Source organism: Lathyrus oleraceus, chromosome 3, assembly GCF_024323335.1.
Source record: "Lathyrus oleraceus cultivar Zhongwan6 chromosome 3, CAAS_Psat_ZW6_1.0, whole genome shotgun sequence".
In the NCBI taxonomy this organism is placed as follows: Eukaryota; Viridiplantae; Streptophyta; class Magnoliopsida; order Fabales; family Fabaceae; genus Lathyrus; species Lathyrus oleraceus.
This window is the reverse complement of record NC_066581.1, coordinates 374,912,342-374,928,392: the sequence shown is the minus strand read 5'-3', so window position 1 is coordinate 374,928,392 and position 16,051 is coordinate 374,912,342.

Here is a 16,051-nt window from a genome sequence, read left to right as displayed (position 1 = left end):
GAGCAATCATTTCAAAAGATACAAAGCTCAATGGACTCAGCAAAGCAAGATCTACCAGAAACGTCTCATGATTTTTGAAATAGAGAGAGTCAAAATCTTACTTGGATTTAAAGCAAATGGAGAAACAGTGGTTATTTGGATGATGCAAGCTCAAACAGGTGAAGCTGATGGTTGGAAATGATGAATACTCGAAGAAACTTAGCTCAGTGATGCTTGGAAACACTCCAATCTCGATTTGCCATGGAAGGGTTCTTTGAAAAACAGAACACGATGCTGCAGTACAGTTGATGAATGGTGCTTGACAAAGCTTCCAAATGATGGCCAGATGATGGAATAGTCAAGGAATCCTCGAGCTCTTTGAGAGTTTTGGCAGAAAAATGCAAAGGTGTGAAAATGGAAATTTGAGAGAAGAGAGTTTTCTGATGTTTGTGAGGCTGCAGCTAGGGTTTATCTGACAGAAAATGAGTTATATATGGACTGTTTAACATTGCTAATGAATGTGCTAAGCAAGATTATCTTAAATGAAGTGAATTGCCATTTTGCTAATTTGGAACAAATGCACATGGAGGGTGTAAAGTCTGCCCGAGTTTGGGCCTCACACAAGTTCCAAACAACATTCTAAACAAGTCCCAATTGGCCAAAGTGAGTAAAAATGCCTAATTCAAAAAGTCACTTTTTGCACATACTTGAAATTAATGAAGACAAGTCCAAAAATTCCATTTTGCATGGTGTGGTTTTGATGAATGATGAATGCATTTTTGGAAAGAGGGGAACAAATAGAGCTTGTAGGAAAAAACCCCATCAAAATTGGCCAAGTGGTTCATGAGATATGGCCCTTTGAAGTTCAAGAAATTGTGAAAATGAACTGATCATATCTTGACAACCATACATGGGAATTGAGAGTTCTTGGACTTTTTGGAAATGGGAGAACAAGATCTTCAACTTTCATGTTGGGAAAAAATTCATTTGAAGCTTGTATCATGATGTAAGTTTGGGATCAAGAAGTTTCCATTTTTGGCAGTTAAAATTACAGGTCCAGTTTCTATTTTTGGAAATTTTCTGATTGGCTTCAAATCCTTCAATGATATTGTTTGCCATGATATATGAGGCCTATCGGGACATGAGTAAGCTCTCTCTCAAACCAAATCCATCCATCAAAACCATAAAATCAACCACAGTTGACCAACTTTGACTTTTCTAGGGTTTCTGACTGATTGTGCATGAACTGATGACCTCTGAACATCCAACCCTTGACTTAAACACTTCAAATGGACCTCCAAGTCATGTGAACATGTTGGACAAACCCTAGGGCCTTGGCTCCTTGAGAAACACTCTTGCTTGCTTGGTTGACTGATCTCCTGATCAGTTTGACCTAATTTCTTGCTTGGCTTGCACTTGAGGCAACTGGGACAATGCAATGCTATGCAGTGGACCATGATATGCTATGACCTAATATGAGAATGTATGTACAATGATAGGTGCAAATTTGAGGTGCTACACCTGTTTTTCATTTATTTTTGCAGTTTAAAAACAAAAATAAAAATGGCAATGTTTTCATTTTCCTTTTAAATTGTCTCGCTCTGGTTCTAAAGCAATGCATGAATCAACATTCATGCAGATGCGATCATTCGCCTGATCTCGTTGATAACAATCCTGTTACACCCTCAATAAATCGAAGCATACAACACACATCATGCAAGAACATGTTTGGTTATGAAAGTTAAAATTCAGATTTCTCTTAACACGAGCAATCATTTCAAAAGATACAAAGCTCAATGGACTCAGCAAAGCAAGATCTACCAGAAACGTCTCATGATTTTTGAAATAGAGAGAGTCAAAATCTTACTTGGATTTAAAGCAAATGGAGAAACAGTGGTTATTTGGATGATGCAAGCTCAAACAGGTGAAGCTGATGGTTGGAAATGATGAATACTCGAAGAAACTTAGCTCAGTGATGCTTGGAAACACTCCAATCTCGATTTGCCATGGAAGGGTTCTTTGAAAAACAGAACACGATGCTGCAGTACAGTTGATGAATGGTGCTTGACAAAGCTTCCAAATGATGGCCAGATGATGGAATAGTCAAGGAATCCTCGAGCTCTTTGAGAGTTTTGGCAGAAAAATGCAAAGGTGTGAAAATGGAAATTTGAGAGAAGAGAGTTTTCTGATGTTTGTGAGGCTGCAGCTAGGGTTTATCTGACAGAAAATGAGTTATATATGGACTGTTTAACATTGCTAATGAATGTGCTAAGCAAGATTATCTTAAATGAAGTGAATTGCCATTTTGCTAATTTGGAACAAATGCACATGGAGGGTGTAAAGTCTGCCCGAGTTTGGGCCTCACACAAGTTCCAAACAACATTCTAAACAAGTCCCAATTGGCCAAAGTGAGTAAAAATGCCTAATTCAAAAAGTCACTTTTTGCACATACTTGAAATTAATGAAGACAAGTCCAAAAATGCCATTTTGCATGGTGTGGTTTTGATGAATGATGAATGCATTTTTGGAAAGAGGGGAACAAATAGAGCTTGTAGGAAAAAACCCCATCAAAATTGGCCAAGTGGTTCATGAGATATGGCCCTTTGAAGTTCAAGAAATTGTGAAAATGAACTGATCATATCTTGACAACCATACATGGGAATTGAGAGTTCTTGGACTTTTTGGAAATGGGAGAACAAGATCTTCAACTTTCATGTTGGGCAAAAATTCATTTGAAGCTTGTATCATGATGTAAGTTTGGGATCAAGAAGTTTCCATTTTTGGCAGTTAAAATTACAGGTCCAGTTTCTATTTTTGGAAATTTTCTGATTGGCTTCAAATCCTTCAATGATATTGTTTGCCATGATATATGAGGCCTATCGGGACATGAGTAAGCTCTCTCTCAAACCAAATCCATCCATCAAAACCATAAAATCAACCACAATTGACCAACTTTGACTTTTCTAGGGTTTCTGACTGATTGTGCATGAACTGATGACCTCTGAACATCCAACCCTTGACTTAAACACTTCAAATGGACCTCCAAGTCATGTGAACATGTTGGACAAACCCTAGGGCCTTGGCTCCTTGAGAAACACTCTTGCTTGCTTGGTTGACTGATCTCCTGATCAGTTTGACCTAATTTCTTGCTTGGCTTGCACTTGAGGCAACTGGGACAATACAATGCTATGCAGTGGACCATGATATGCTATGACCTAATATGAGAATGTATGTACAATGATAGGTGCAAATTTGAGGTGCTACAGCTGCCCCTATTCAATCAGCTGGGAACCCGAACGGATGATAGCAACGGCTGTCAGACTTTCAGGGTAAACAGGGATTGAATACCAAGAACCGTAGAATTTGCACAAACGGGGATCCACCAATGGAAACGTCCACAGGGATTTGATCTTTATTACTGGGTATTTTTTTTGGTTTTTGTTTTCAAAGGGTACGGCCACATCCAGACATCACAACGATGATGAATGGGAAAAGAAACCACAACTAGATGCCAACGGACAACTAGGAAAAACTCAACGTTTACCAAGACCAACGGAGAGGTAACCAGACATCAATGAATGACTGGAAGGGATACAACCATACGTCAGCGGACGTAATGGGAAAAACTCAACGTTTACCAAGACCAACGGAGAGGTAAATCCACGTGGGGACAGGTACAACTAGACATCATAGGATGACTAGGAAAAACTCGACGTTTATCGACACCAACGGAGAGGAGGAAAACTCAACCAGACGTCATAGGACGAAAGGGAGACTCACGTTTATCGACACCAACGGAGAGGAGGAAAACTCAACCAGACATCATAGGACGAAAGGGAGACTCACGTTTATCGACACCAACGGAGAGGAGGAAAACTCAACCAGACATCATAGGACGAAAGGGAGACTCACGTTTATCGACACCAACGGAGAGGAGGAAAACTCAGCCAGACGTCATAGGACGAAAGGGAGACTCACGTTTATCGACACCAACGGAGAGGAGGAAAACTCAACCAGACATCATAGGACGAAAGGGAGACTCACGTTTATCGACACCAACGGAGAGGAGGAAAACTCAACCAGACATCATAGGACGAAAGGGAGACTCACGTTTATCGACACCAACGGAGAGGAGGAAAACTCAACCAGACATCATAGGACGAAAGGGAGACTCACGTTTATCGACACCAACGGAGAGGAGGAAAACTCAACCAGACATCATAGGACGAAAGGGAGACTCACGTTTATCGACACCAATGGAGAGGAGGAAACTCTACTTCGATTTGAAAATCGGAAATTGGCCTGAACGCCACTTCGGTCTGAATACCGGAAAATTGGCCTGAGTGCCATGAGTACATCGACCTGATCGTCGGAAACTCCTTCGGTCTGAATACCGGAAAAAACATAAGTACATCGACCTGATCGTCGGAAACTTCTTCGGTCTGAATACCGGGAAAAACATAAGTACATCGACCTGATCGTCGGAAACTTCTTCGGTCTGAATACCGGGAAAAACATAAGTACATCGACCTGATCGTCGGAAACTTCTTCGGTCTGAATACCGGGAAAAACATAAGTACATCGACCTGATCGTCGGAAACTTCTTCGGTCTGAATACCGGGAAAAACATGAGGCATATTATCTATAGCCGTCAAAACGTAGATAATACACTCGCATGGAAGATTATCCATAACCGGGTTGTAGGTTGTTAAATGAATAATCGACCGACAGGAAAGGCATCGGTACCAAGACTAGGTATGCAAAGATGACCAATCAAAAGAGGATAAAGTTGCTAACTCGGAGCAAGTATCCAAAAAGAAAGGGAAGACCCAATGGGGACAATACTGCTTGATCAAGGCAAGTATCCAAAGGGGAAAGAATATCAATACCGCAAAGAGGGGATTACATCTACCCGTTTGTAGGCAGAAAACCACGGAAAAGTAACCAGTCATCGATAGGATGAGCACAAAGGGTTAACTCCAACGAGGGGATGAAAGTGGGATTTTACAACTACCAGCTAGTAGGTAGAAAACCACAAAGATAGGACTTACAACTACCGGTTTGTAGGTAGAGGCCAAAAATTCTGCTGAGGATGAGATGAATGAGTGCCGGCTAGTGAGCGACTATTCATTTATGCCCCAGGGAAGTATAGGAGACAGCCAACAAGAAGCCAATTCAGGATCGATCCAAAAAGGCAGACTGAAACAAGACTCATCCTAATGAGGAAAGAACTCAATAGGGAAAACCCATCCCTTGTAGGGAGGGAACGGAAACAACCGTCATCCACGAGGATGTATCTCAGTGGGGAAATGGCAGGAAAGGATAGACACTTTCTGCTTAAGGGGTTGACTCTACATGGAGAGATCAGACACACCCACATCTGCTTAAGGAAAATCTACTGGAGAGATCTGTATCAACAAATAGCAGGAGGTAACAATCAACAGATACCCGGCAACAGCTGCAACATGAGTATCCAAATGCTATGATTATGCATGTATGCTTTATACCTAAAATGTATGATGAATGCTGACAAACAGACATGCTCAAACCAACAGGTCCGGGAATCGATCATCCGGAGAGCAAAACCAAAGTCACCAGAGAGCCAAGAAAATCCACTGGAGACTGGGACAATAGGGAACAATCATCATCCTGCAGGGGAGGAAGGCCACCAGAGGCTTCCGGAGGGATCGTCGGTCACAACCGGAGAACAGAGTTCAACATACTGGCGGACGCGCCACAACAACTCGTGCTGGAAATCAGAGATGCTAAGGAGCAACCAGATCTCTGATGAGGATAGATAGGCATTGAGAAAGCTCATCATGCCAACAACTCCGCTCGGGGATCTATCTGAGGACATGATAGAGCACTGGGATGTCAATCCATAAAATACCGAATCTTCCAAAGAAAGGCACCCATGCTGGTGGAGAGGAGAAGAATGCTCTACTGGAGAGGCGAAAGTTGAAGTCTTCGGTAAACACTCTGCTAGGGGAACTGCCCCACAATAGTATTTCAACAGCAACCTTGTTAGGAATGCCCCTCGGTAGGGCTCAAACAAACCTCTACTGGAAATGCCCCACGATAGGGCCAACAGGGACTTGGAGGAAGAATGTTGTACTGCCGGGAACATGAAGATAAACAACTTCGACCAACACTGCACTGAGCAACCTTGCTGAAGAGAAACCAAAAGAGGTTCGACAGGAGAAAGATAAAGTTATGCTCGAGATACGAACAAAATGTCTTACCTGTTGGTAATCATACCACCCTCGGGAGAGCACTGTGGGTCTCCTAAGTATCCTTCCATCATCGTGAATGTTCACTTTGTTTAAAAAACATTTTTTTGAAAAATTTGTTTATTTTGAAAAACAATGATACTTTATCAATTAAAGCATGCAAAACATTTGTTGAGTTGAAACAAAAAGGAGTGCAAATAATTGGATAAAAGCTCAAATTAATGTGATGGGATGGTAGTCTGCAAAGGGCGAGACTCCATAGATCTGTACAAGTTTGAAATCGGTGATATATATTGGAGAGGGCTACATTGAACATAATGACCTTTCCTCTACCATTCTGAATTTTCGATGTATTCAAAGCTTCAGTCGACGATGAATCGAGAATCCCTGACGGATGACAGATATAGAGCATAGTCTTGTCAAGATGCAGTTACTTGCCAAATCCCTAATTTTTGCCTAGATTGCCCCAGTGTGAGGTGATCAATCTAGCGGGATGCAAATTCCTTTTTTCAATGTCTCTAACTTTTGCCTGGATCGCCCTTTCGGGTTTTCAATCCATCGAGACGCTCCTTTTTGCCTAAGTCGCCCTTTGGGGTGTTCGACTTAGCGAGCTGTTTTGCTTCTTTTTTTTTTGTTTAGGCGAAGTATTTCTTGACTGCATCGGAATTCACAGGACGAGTGAACTTCTCCATCCATTGTTATAAGTGTCAAAACATTGCCTGAAGAGGCTGGACGTTCATAGCTTGGAGTCCACTTGCCCCTGGACTCGAGCACGAAAGACAAGACCTTCTTGAGCACAAGGTCACCTACACGAGGCTTGACCTTCTTGTCGGTTGCTTTTTCACTCTCTGCTAATATGACTGACCATGACACATGGCAGTTGATCTCTTCTTTTCGATCGAATTCAGCATCAGTCAACTTGGGACTTCGAGGGTGCTATTTTCTTTTATTTCTTTCTTTCTCTTTTTTTTATTTTGCTTTTGATTTCTTTTGATTTTGCACCCTCCTCTTTCTTTCTCTTTTTTTTTTCATTCATTTTTTATGCCCCAGTTGGCTGTTATGCTGATTCTCGAGATGCAGCTGAGTGATCTTCTTTTCTTGCTCAAGAAGTCGGGAAATCTCGTCAGGAATCCTTTCATCATCATCTTCCTTCTACTTCGAATACAGGGAATTCAAAATTGGGAGATGACGTCCGATCATTATGTTCAATGGGTTTGAGAAACAACCTGCATAATGATTTCGATATGAAAAGCTTTTTTGGAAAACAAACAAGACAATCGTTATGCAGATGAAAAGATTGCTTTTATTCCTGTTTTTAGGGTTTTTTGTGATCACCAATTTCATGCAAAAAGCGAAAAGGGAAAACAAAAGGAAAAACAAATGTTTAACATGAATTTATTTGAATGAAAATATCATTGCACAAAATGTTGCCAACAATGTCATCACTTCTCCTTTTGGCATGGGAGAAGGGTTTTTAAACAAAGTGATTGTTACTCTGACTTATGAACAACTGTAGGAACGCCCACAGTGACCCAATTGTGACAGACACCACCAGGAATGATGAAATTGTTCAAATTCTCTGCGTCCTCTTCCAGGATAGCAGCATCCTCTTCTTCAGGTTGATCGTCATGGATGAATCCTCCACTTGCAAACAAACCTTGCTCCTTAAGTGCCCCAGAACAGTAGCCAATGCCAGCCCGGGATTGGTTAACCAGGAATAAATCCATCAACAGCACTAAGTCTGGCAAAATCTCCCTCGAGTTCACAATTCTCTTGCTCAGGATGATCCATCAATCTGGCAGAGTCGGCTCTGGTATAATACCGGCAAAGTGCGTCTCAAAATAAATGAAGATCGCAGGGTCAGACCACAGGACGGGAGACCGGAACAAAACACCCGCTGATGCAAATGATGCATGAAGTGTTTATGCATATGCTTGTTTTTATTTCAAAGGAACTCGAGGGTTTTATTTGCAAACTTTGAAATATTTAGCATTTTGATCATATATGAGAATATCTCATCAGATATATCAGGTGAAAAAATTTTCCCGGTTTTTTCATGTTTTGAAATTTTTTGCAGATAAACTCCTTTGAGTTCCTTGAAAATTTTCTTTTTTTCTGATGATATGGATGCAGATGAATGCATGAATGCATGAATGCAACAAACACACTCAAGGATCAAGCAAAGCACGCCAAACAAAGGTCGTGGGAAAGCTCATTGTATCCCTAATATCAATCATCCATTTTGGTGGATTTAGGTTTTCACCTTATCGACACCCAAGTTCCATTGATATTAACGGTACATGAACCAGCTCAAACATCCTTAATATCAACCAGCCGCTTTGGTGGATTTTAGGTTTTACCCCTGATCCGGGATCCATTGATATTAACAATGTTTGAACGACTCAACCACGAATCATGGGTTTGTTGAGAGTCACGAGCATGGAGTCTCGGTTAAGAACCACCCAAAGGGAGTGTACTAGGGTTTAAACCTGCCAGACATGTTCTATCAGAGGTTCCCATAATCATCGTTCCATCTCTCGAATATTATCGGAGGAACGAATACTCGTATTCCAAGAATATTCTCAAGAGAAACTCTTATGAGTGTAGTATCGCGTAACAATCGTATCAGAACTGACATCTGAACGACCTCCGCACTACGGTCCTAAAAAATAGGCCAAGATGGGTTTGGTAAACTAAGGTCCTTGGCTTCTGCGGCACATGATTGAAAGAATAATGCCTAACCACAAATAACTTGTGTGACATTATTAGTTCAACATGACCTCCACCGAGTGAATGGTCTCGCAAGTCAACTGGCTAAGGAATACTCCACACCAGTCAACAAGACTATGCCATTCTCCTATCCTAGAGTGCACTCGAGTTCGGGTATAGAACTCTTACCTCAACTGACTCCCACCCCACAAAGAAAAACAGACAACCAGCCAGGCAGAATGAATAATGAATATGAATGCAAACATTAATGCACACAATCAATGCAATCAATAAATGAAATGAACAAATAATGAATGCAATAAATAAACACAGCACAAAGCAACCAAAACCCTAACCTAGAGAGCGCTCGGAGAGACTTGCTCAGGGAAGATGGACCAGCATAGGTCAACTTCTCTATAATCCCCAGCAGAGTCGCCAGCTGTCGCATCACGCGAAAAACCGGCGGGAAAAGAAAGAAACAACAGAGCCGCCACTGTGCGTTATTTATCCCAAAAGAGGGAAAGGAAACGCTCAGAGTAAACCTAGGAAAGGACATGGTCTCGCGACCAAAGAGAATGGGATCGGGAGTCGGTTATGCGAAGGGAAGGTATTAGCACCCCTACGCATCCATCGTACTCGACGGGATCCACGCACAAAAGGAAGGAAAATTGGTTGCTAAACACTGCTCAAACACACACACACTGGCTGAAAGAGACAAAAGAAACTGACTGAAACTGACTCGGCAGGATATCGCATCCTGGGCCTACTTAGTCTATCAGGCATAGACATCAGAGTCGAAGTAGTTCGGACTGGGGAGACGACACATGCTCGCTAGGATATCGCATCCTATGCATACGTATCTTCTCGGACGAGAGAAGAATCAGAGCATTCGTAGCTCGGCTGACACGCACACAAACAAACACAGGCACACACAGGCAAACATGGAGCCCGAATGCCAATCACTGGACTTACATCAGCATCCGAACCTAAGCACACACACACTGGAACCCGAATGCCACTCGATGGACTTACATCAGCTTCCAAGCACACAACAACATAACAAGTTAATAGGGAGTCGGGGACTCGAGCCTATAACTGTCAAACACACACTCAAAAAGAAAAAAGGGCGCCCGGAGAGATCAGCTCAATCTCCTGCCTACATACTTCATCTGGTGTGAAGATCAGGGCGATGTAGTTCCCCTACGCAGGGACAAAGGACTAGCCTAACCAGATAACAGAGGGAGACACAACACTAGGAAGACTACGACTCGAGCCTAGATGTTGTCATGCAAAGTCGTCCCTAAGTTAAGGTTTCTAGCTAACTGGCACAAGGGCCAACCTATCCTAGACATGACTTGCACAGGAAGCAAGCCACACACACACCTAATTTGCACAGGAAGCAAGGAGGGTCTCGATTGCAACTAGGGCAAGAGAAAGGGGAGGTCTCAATCGCAACGAGGGCGAGAGAAGAGAATTAGTGTTAGTGGTTAGTCAAACTCGACAAGACATCGCATCTCGTGCCTACGTATCTCATCTGGACATGAGAATCAGAGTTGCCGTAGTTCGGCTACGGAGGGACAAAGGTCTCGATTGCAACTAGGGCAAGAGAAAGGGAAAGTCTCGATCGCAACGAGGGCGAGAGAAAGGAAAAGTCTCGATCGCAACGAGGGCGAGAGAAAGGAAAAGTCTCGATCGCAACGAGGGCGAGAGAAAGGAAAAGTCTTGATCGCAACGAGGGCGAGAGAAAGGAAAAGGCTCGATCGCAACGAGGGCGAGAGAAAGGATCGCAACAAGGGCGAAAGCAAACAAGGATTACTCTAAACTAAACCTAACTTGCACAGGAAGCAAGTCAAACAAACATACAAGCACAGGTAGCACACACTATATACACACAAGAGGCTCACACAAGGGTTAGGTTTTAGTCGAGGGGTCATATCAACCTCAACAAACAAACCTCTGGAAATGGGTGATGGTGCTCTTAACCTTGACATTGAGAGCCAAGGTGAAGTAGATGAAAGGAGATGAGGGGTGTGCCTCATTGCTCTTATCCCTGGTCAGGGAGAGCATTTGACAAGAATGTGTGGGTTCAGAAAGTGGGAACCCTTCTACACATTTGATACTGACTCAACTGTGCAATTGCACAAGATCTTGGGTTTTTATCTGTAATGCATCAACACAGTGGTGTGAGCAAAACGGAAGACACACTGAATAGCAGGGGATAGGTTGCTTATCCCTTGGTTCTGCCAATTGCCTCTTCACTTAGGAGGTCTTTGACTCGGTACAAGGACAAATTAAACATACACAAACATTGCCTCTTAAGGAGGACTTCAGACAGTTGCCTGGCCAAGTAACAGGCCAGGTCTTCCAGACTACATGAAGAAAAAGGAATTATACCTCAAGCAAGTTGCTAAATAGCAAAGCAAAGCAAGTTCAAAGAACTAAGCAACTAATGGTACCTGAAATAGTCAAACAAATCAGTACACAATTCAACAGTTTAAATCAGAAGGAGGTAGAAACCAATCAATCAAAACAGACAGGCAAATGTGCTAAGCACAAGACTCAAATCATATGAGTCAAGCCACCTACAAAACAAAGGTTAGCTCATGATACACAATCAAGCTTAATCAACTTGCAAAAAGTTTCTTTGAAGCATTTGTTGCTCAACCTGAAACAATGAACTCAAACATAAGCCAGGAGACCCTTAGGACAAGCCTAGGGTCAAAAATGAATGAGAAAGTCAAAACAGCAAAGGAAAGTCAATCAAAATCCAGTTCAAACATTTAAGAAGCAAACCCAATTGGTTTCATGTTCATATCATGCATCATCATCATTTCATAAGCAAAAGAAGTCAAAGCATGGCAAATGAGGGCTCATAAAAGTCAACAGCAAGACTCAGCTCAAAAGCAAACATAATCAATTCCAAAAATCAGCAAATAAATCATGGTCAATCACAATCCATAACATGACATGCATATAAAATTTCAGCTCAATTGGATCATGGGAAGATAGTCAATGAAAATCAGGAAGTCAAAACAATTTCAAGCATGCACAAAGAAGTCAAACAAACATGTATCAACTTCAAAAAATCATAACTCAATGACAGCAGATGAGAAATGAATGGGATCAACACCGATTCAAAGCTTAAGATGTCTAGTATGCACATGTAAAATTTCATGATCATCCAATAAAGTATGAGAATTTCCCAAATGGAATGGCAAGATGTATCACACAAAGTCAACATTTGACTAGGCAGGGGAGAAAAATCTCAAACAATTAGGAAATGGCACAATTAATTCCAAGAAAAATCACAAGTCAACTAGACATATAAGAGAAGGCTCATACAAAAAATCACATTAATTGGAGGTCAGGAAGCATGTCATCAGAAATCATGAAATTGCATATCAATGGTGTGACACACATTGTCACACCCTAGTTCAAAAATTCATATCTTAACAACCACATATGATAAATTCAAGAACTCTACATCAAAACAAACATGAATGAGTGTAGATTAACCACAAAAAATTTCAGGGTCATTGGATACATCATTACAATTTCACAAAAGGATTGGCAAAAGGTATGAAATATGCATACATGTCAAGAACCCTAATACCATTAAAAATCCAGCCATCCAAAAAATCATTAAAAATCATGATAAAATAATAGACATTCATGTGAATATGATGAAAAAAAATTCATGAATTTTGGAATTGAATTGCATGAGTTATGAATTTTGGAAGATGAGGTAACAATTTGGAACAAATGAACAAAATGAACATGGTTTACTAAGTCAACATGTTGACCAGTGGCACAATGGTAATTCTGGGCCTCATTAAACAAAACGCAGCGCATTAGGGCAAAGAAACCAAATGTTCTGATTGGTTACTCAATGGAACAGTAACATGTAATGCAAGACACGAACAGAAATCTGGGCATGTTTAAGAAACTAGGGTTTATCATTGCTACAGTATCACTTCATCATCTTCAATCAATCGAAAAAATCAACACGCCCAGAAATAGCAATTAAGCACACCATTCGAACAAGTGGACCAAGCACATGCATAATCCAACCATAGTTTTCAATAAATCGAAGCATACAACACACATCATGCAAGAACATGTTTGGTTATGAAAGTTAAAATTCAGATTTCTCTTAACACGAGCAATCATTTCAAAAGATACAAAGCTCAATGGACTCAGCAAAGCAAGATCTACCAGAAACGTCTCATGATTTTTGAAATAGAGAGAGTCGAAATCTTACTTGGATTTAAAGCAAATGGAGAAACAGTGGTTATTTGGATGATGCAAGCTCAAACAGGTGAAGCTGATGGTTGGAAATGATGAATACTCGAAGAAACTTAGCTCAGTGATGCTTGGAAACACTCCAATCTCGATTTGCCATGGAAGGGTTCTTTGAAAAACAGAACACGATGCTGCAGTACAGTTGATGAATGGTGCTTGACAAAGCTTCCAAATGATGGCCAGATGATGGAATAGTCAAGGAATCCTCGAGCTCTTTGAGAGTTTTGGCAGAAAAATGCAAAGGTGTGAAAATGGAAATTTGAGAGAAGAGAGTTTTCTGATGTTTGTGAGGCTGCAGCTAGGGTTTATCTGACAGAAAATGAGTTATATATGGACTGTTTAACATTGCTAATGAATGTGCTAAGCAAGATTATCTTAAATGAAGTGAATTGCCATTTTGCTAATTTGGAACAAATGCACATGGAGGGTGTAAAGTCTGCCCGAGTTTGGGCCTCACACAAGTTCCAAACAACATTCTAAACAAGTCCCAATTGGCCAAAGTGAGTAAAAATGCCTAATTCAAAAAGTCACTTTTTGCACATACTTGAAATTAATGAAGACAAGTCCAAAAATGCCATTTTGCATGGTGTGGTTTTGATGAATGATGAATGCATTTTTGGAAAGAGGGGAACAAATAGAGCTTGTAGGAAAAAACCCCATCAAAATTGGCCAAGTGGTTCATGAGATATGGCCCTTTGAAGTTCAAGAAATTGTGAAAATGAACTGATCATATCTTGACAACCATACATGGGAATTGAGAGTTCTTGGACTTTTTGGAAATGGGAGAACAAGATCTTCAACTTTCATGTTGGGAAAAAATTCATTTGAAGCTTGTATCATGATGTAAGTTTGGGATCAAGAAGTTTCCATTTTTGGCAGTTAAAATTACAGGTCCAGTTTCTATTTTTGGAAATTTTCTGATTGACTTCAAATCCTTCAATGATATTGTTTGCCATGATATATGAGGCCTATCGGGACATGAGTAAGCTCTCTCTCAAACCAAATCCATCCATCAAAACCATAAAATCAACCACAGTTGACCAACTTTGACTTTTCTAGGGTTTCTGACTGATTGTGCATGAACTGATGACCTCTGAACATCCAACCCTTGACTTAAACACTTCAAATGGACCTCCAAGTCATGTGAACATGTTGGACAAACCCTAGGGCCTTGGCTCCTTGAGAAACACTCTTGCTTGCTTGGTTGACTGATCTCCTGATCAGTTTGACCTAATTTCTTGCTTGGCTTGCACTTGAGGCAACTGGGACAATGCAATGCTATGCAGTGGACCATGATATGCTATGACCTAATATGAGAATGTATGTACAATGATAGGTGCAAATTTGAGGTGCTACACCTGTTTTTCATTTATTTTTGCAGTTTAAAAACAAAAATAAAAATGGCAATGTTTTCATTTTCCTTTTAAATTGTCTCGCTCTGGTTCTAAAGCAATGCATGAATCAACATTCATGCAGATGCGATCATTCGCCTGATCTCGTTGATAACAATCCTGTTACACCCTCATATGACTTTGACAATCCGATTTATCATGCCGAAGAAGAAGGCGAAGAAGATTGTGAACTGCCAGAGGAATTAGCCAGGTTCTTGAAACAAGAGGAGAAGGTGATTCAGCCGCACGAGGAGCAAGTTGAGGTTGTGAATCTGGGTACCGACGAGGTCAGAAAAGAAGTGAAAATCGGGGCCGCTTTGGAGGGAAGTGTCAAGAGCAGAATGGTAGCCTTGTTAAAAGAGTATGTCGATATCTTTGCCTGGTCTTATCAAGATATGCCAGGGTTGGATACCGATATTGTTGTACACAAGCTACCGTTAAGAGCAGATTATCCTCCAGTGAAGCAGAAGTTGCGCAGAACTCGACCCGAGATGGCAATGAAAATTAAAGAGGAAGTGCAGAAACAGTGGGATGCTGGTTTCCTCGCTGTCACCAATTATCCGCCTTGGGTTGCAAACATTGAGCCAGTCCCGAAGAAAGATGGGAAGGTGAGAATGTGTGTGGACTACCGGGATTTGAACAGAGCTAGCCCGAAGGATGATTTCCCATTACCTCACATTGATGTGTTGGTAGATAATACAGCTCAATTCTCGGTGTTTTCCTTCATGGATGGCTTTTTTGGCTATAATCAAATCAAAATGTCGCCAGATGATATGGAGAAAACAACGTTCATCACGCCGTGGGGCACTTTCTGTTATAAGGTGATGCCATTTGGTCTCAAGAATGCCGGTGCTACTTATCAGAGAGCCATGGTGACTTTGTTTCATGATATCATTCATCATGAAATTGAATGCTATGTTGATGACATGATAGCAAAGTCCCAAACAGAGGAGGGGCATCTGGTAGATCTGGCCAAGTTGTTTGACCGGTTGAGACAATTCAGACTGAGGTTGAATCCGAATAAGTGCACTTTCGGAGTGCGGTCTGGTAAATTGCTGGGGTTCATTGTAAGTGAAAGAGGAATCGAGGTCGATCCTGCTAAAGTAAAAGCAATAAGAGAAATGCCTGAACCGAGAACAGAGAAAGAGGTTCGTGGTTTCTTAGGTAGATTGAACTACATTTCACGGTTCATATCTCATCTAACTGCCACGTATGAACCAATATTCAAGCTGTTGAGAAAAGATCAGACGGTCAGGTGGAATAATGATTGCCAAGCGGCATTTGAAAAGATAAAAGAGTATTTGCAGGAGCCTCTGATTCTGATGCCTCCTGTGGAGGGACGACCGTTAATTCTGTACTTGACGGTCCTCAAGGGGTTTATGGGGTGTGTATTGGGGCAGCATGACGAGTCTGGTCGAAAAGAGCATGCCATATACTACC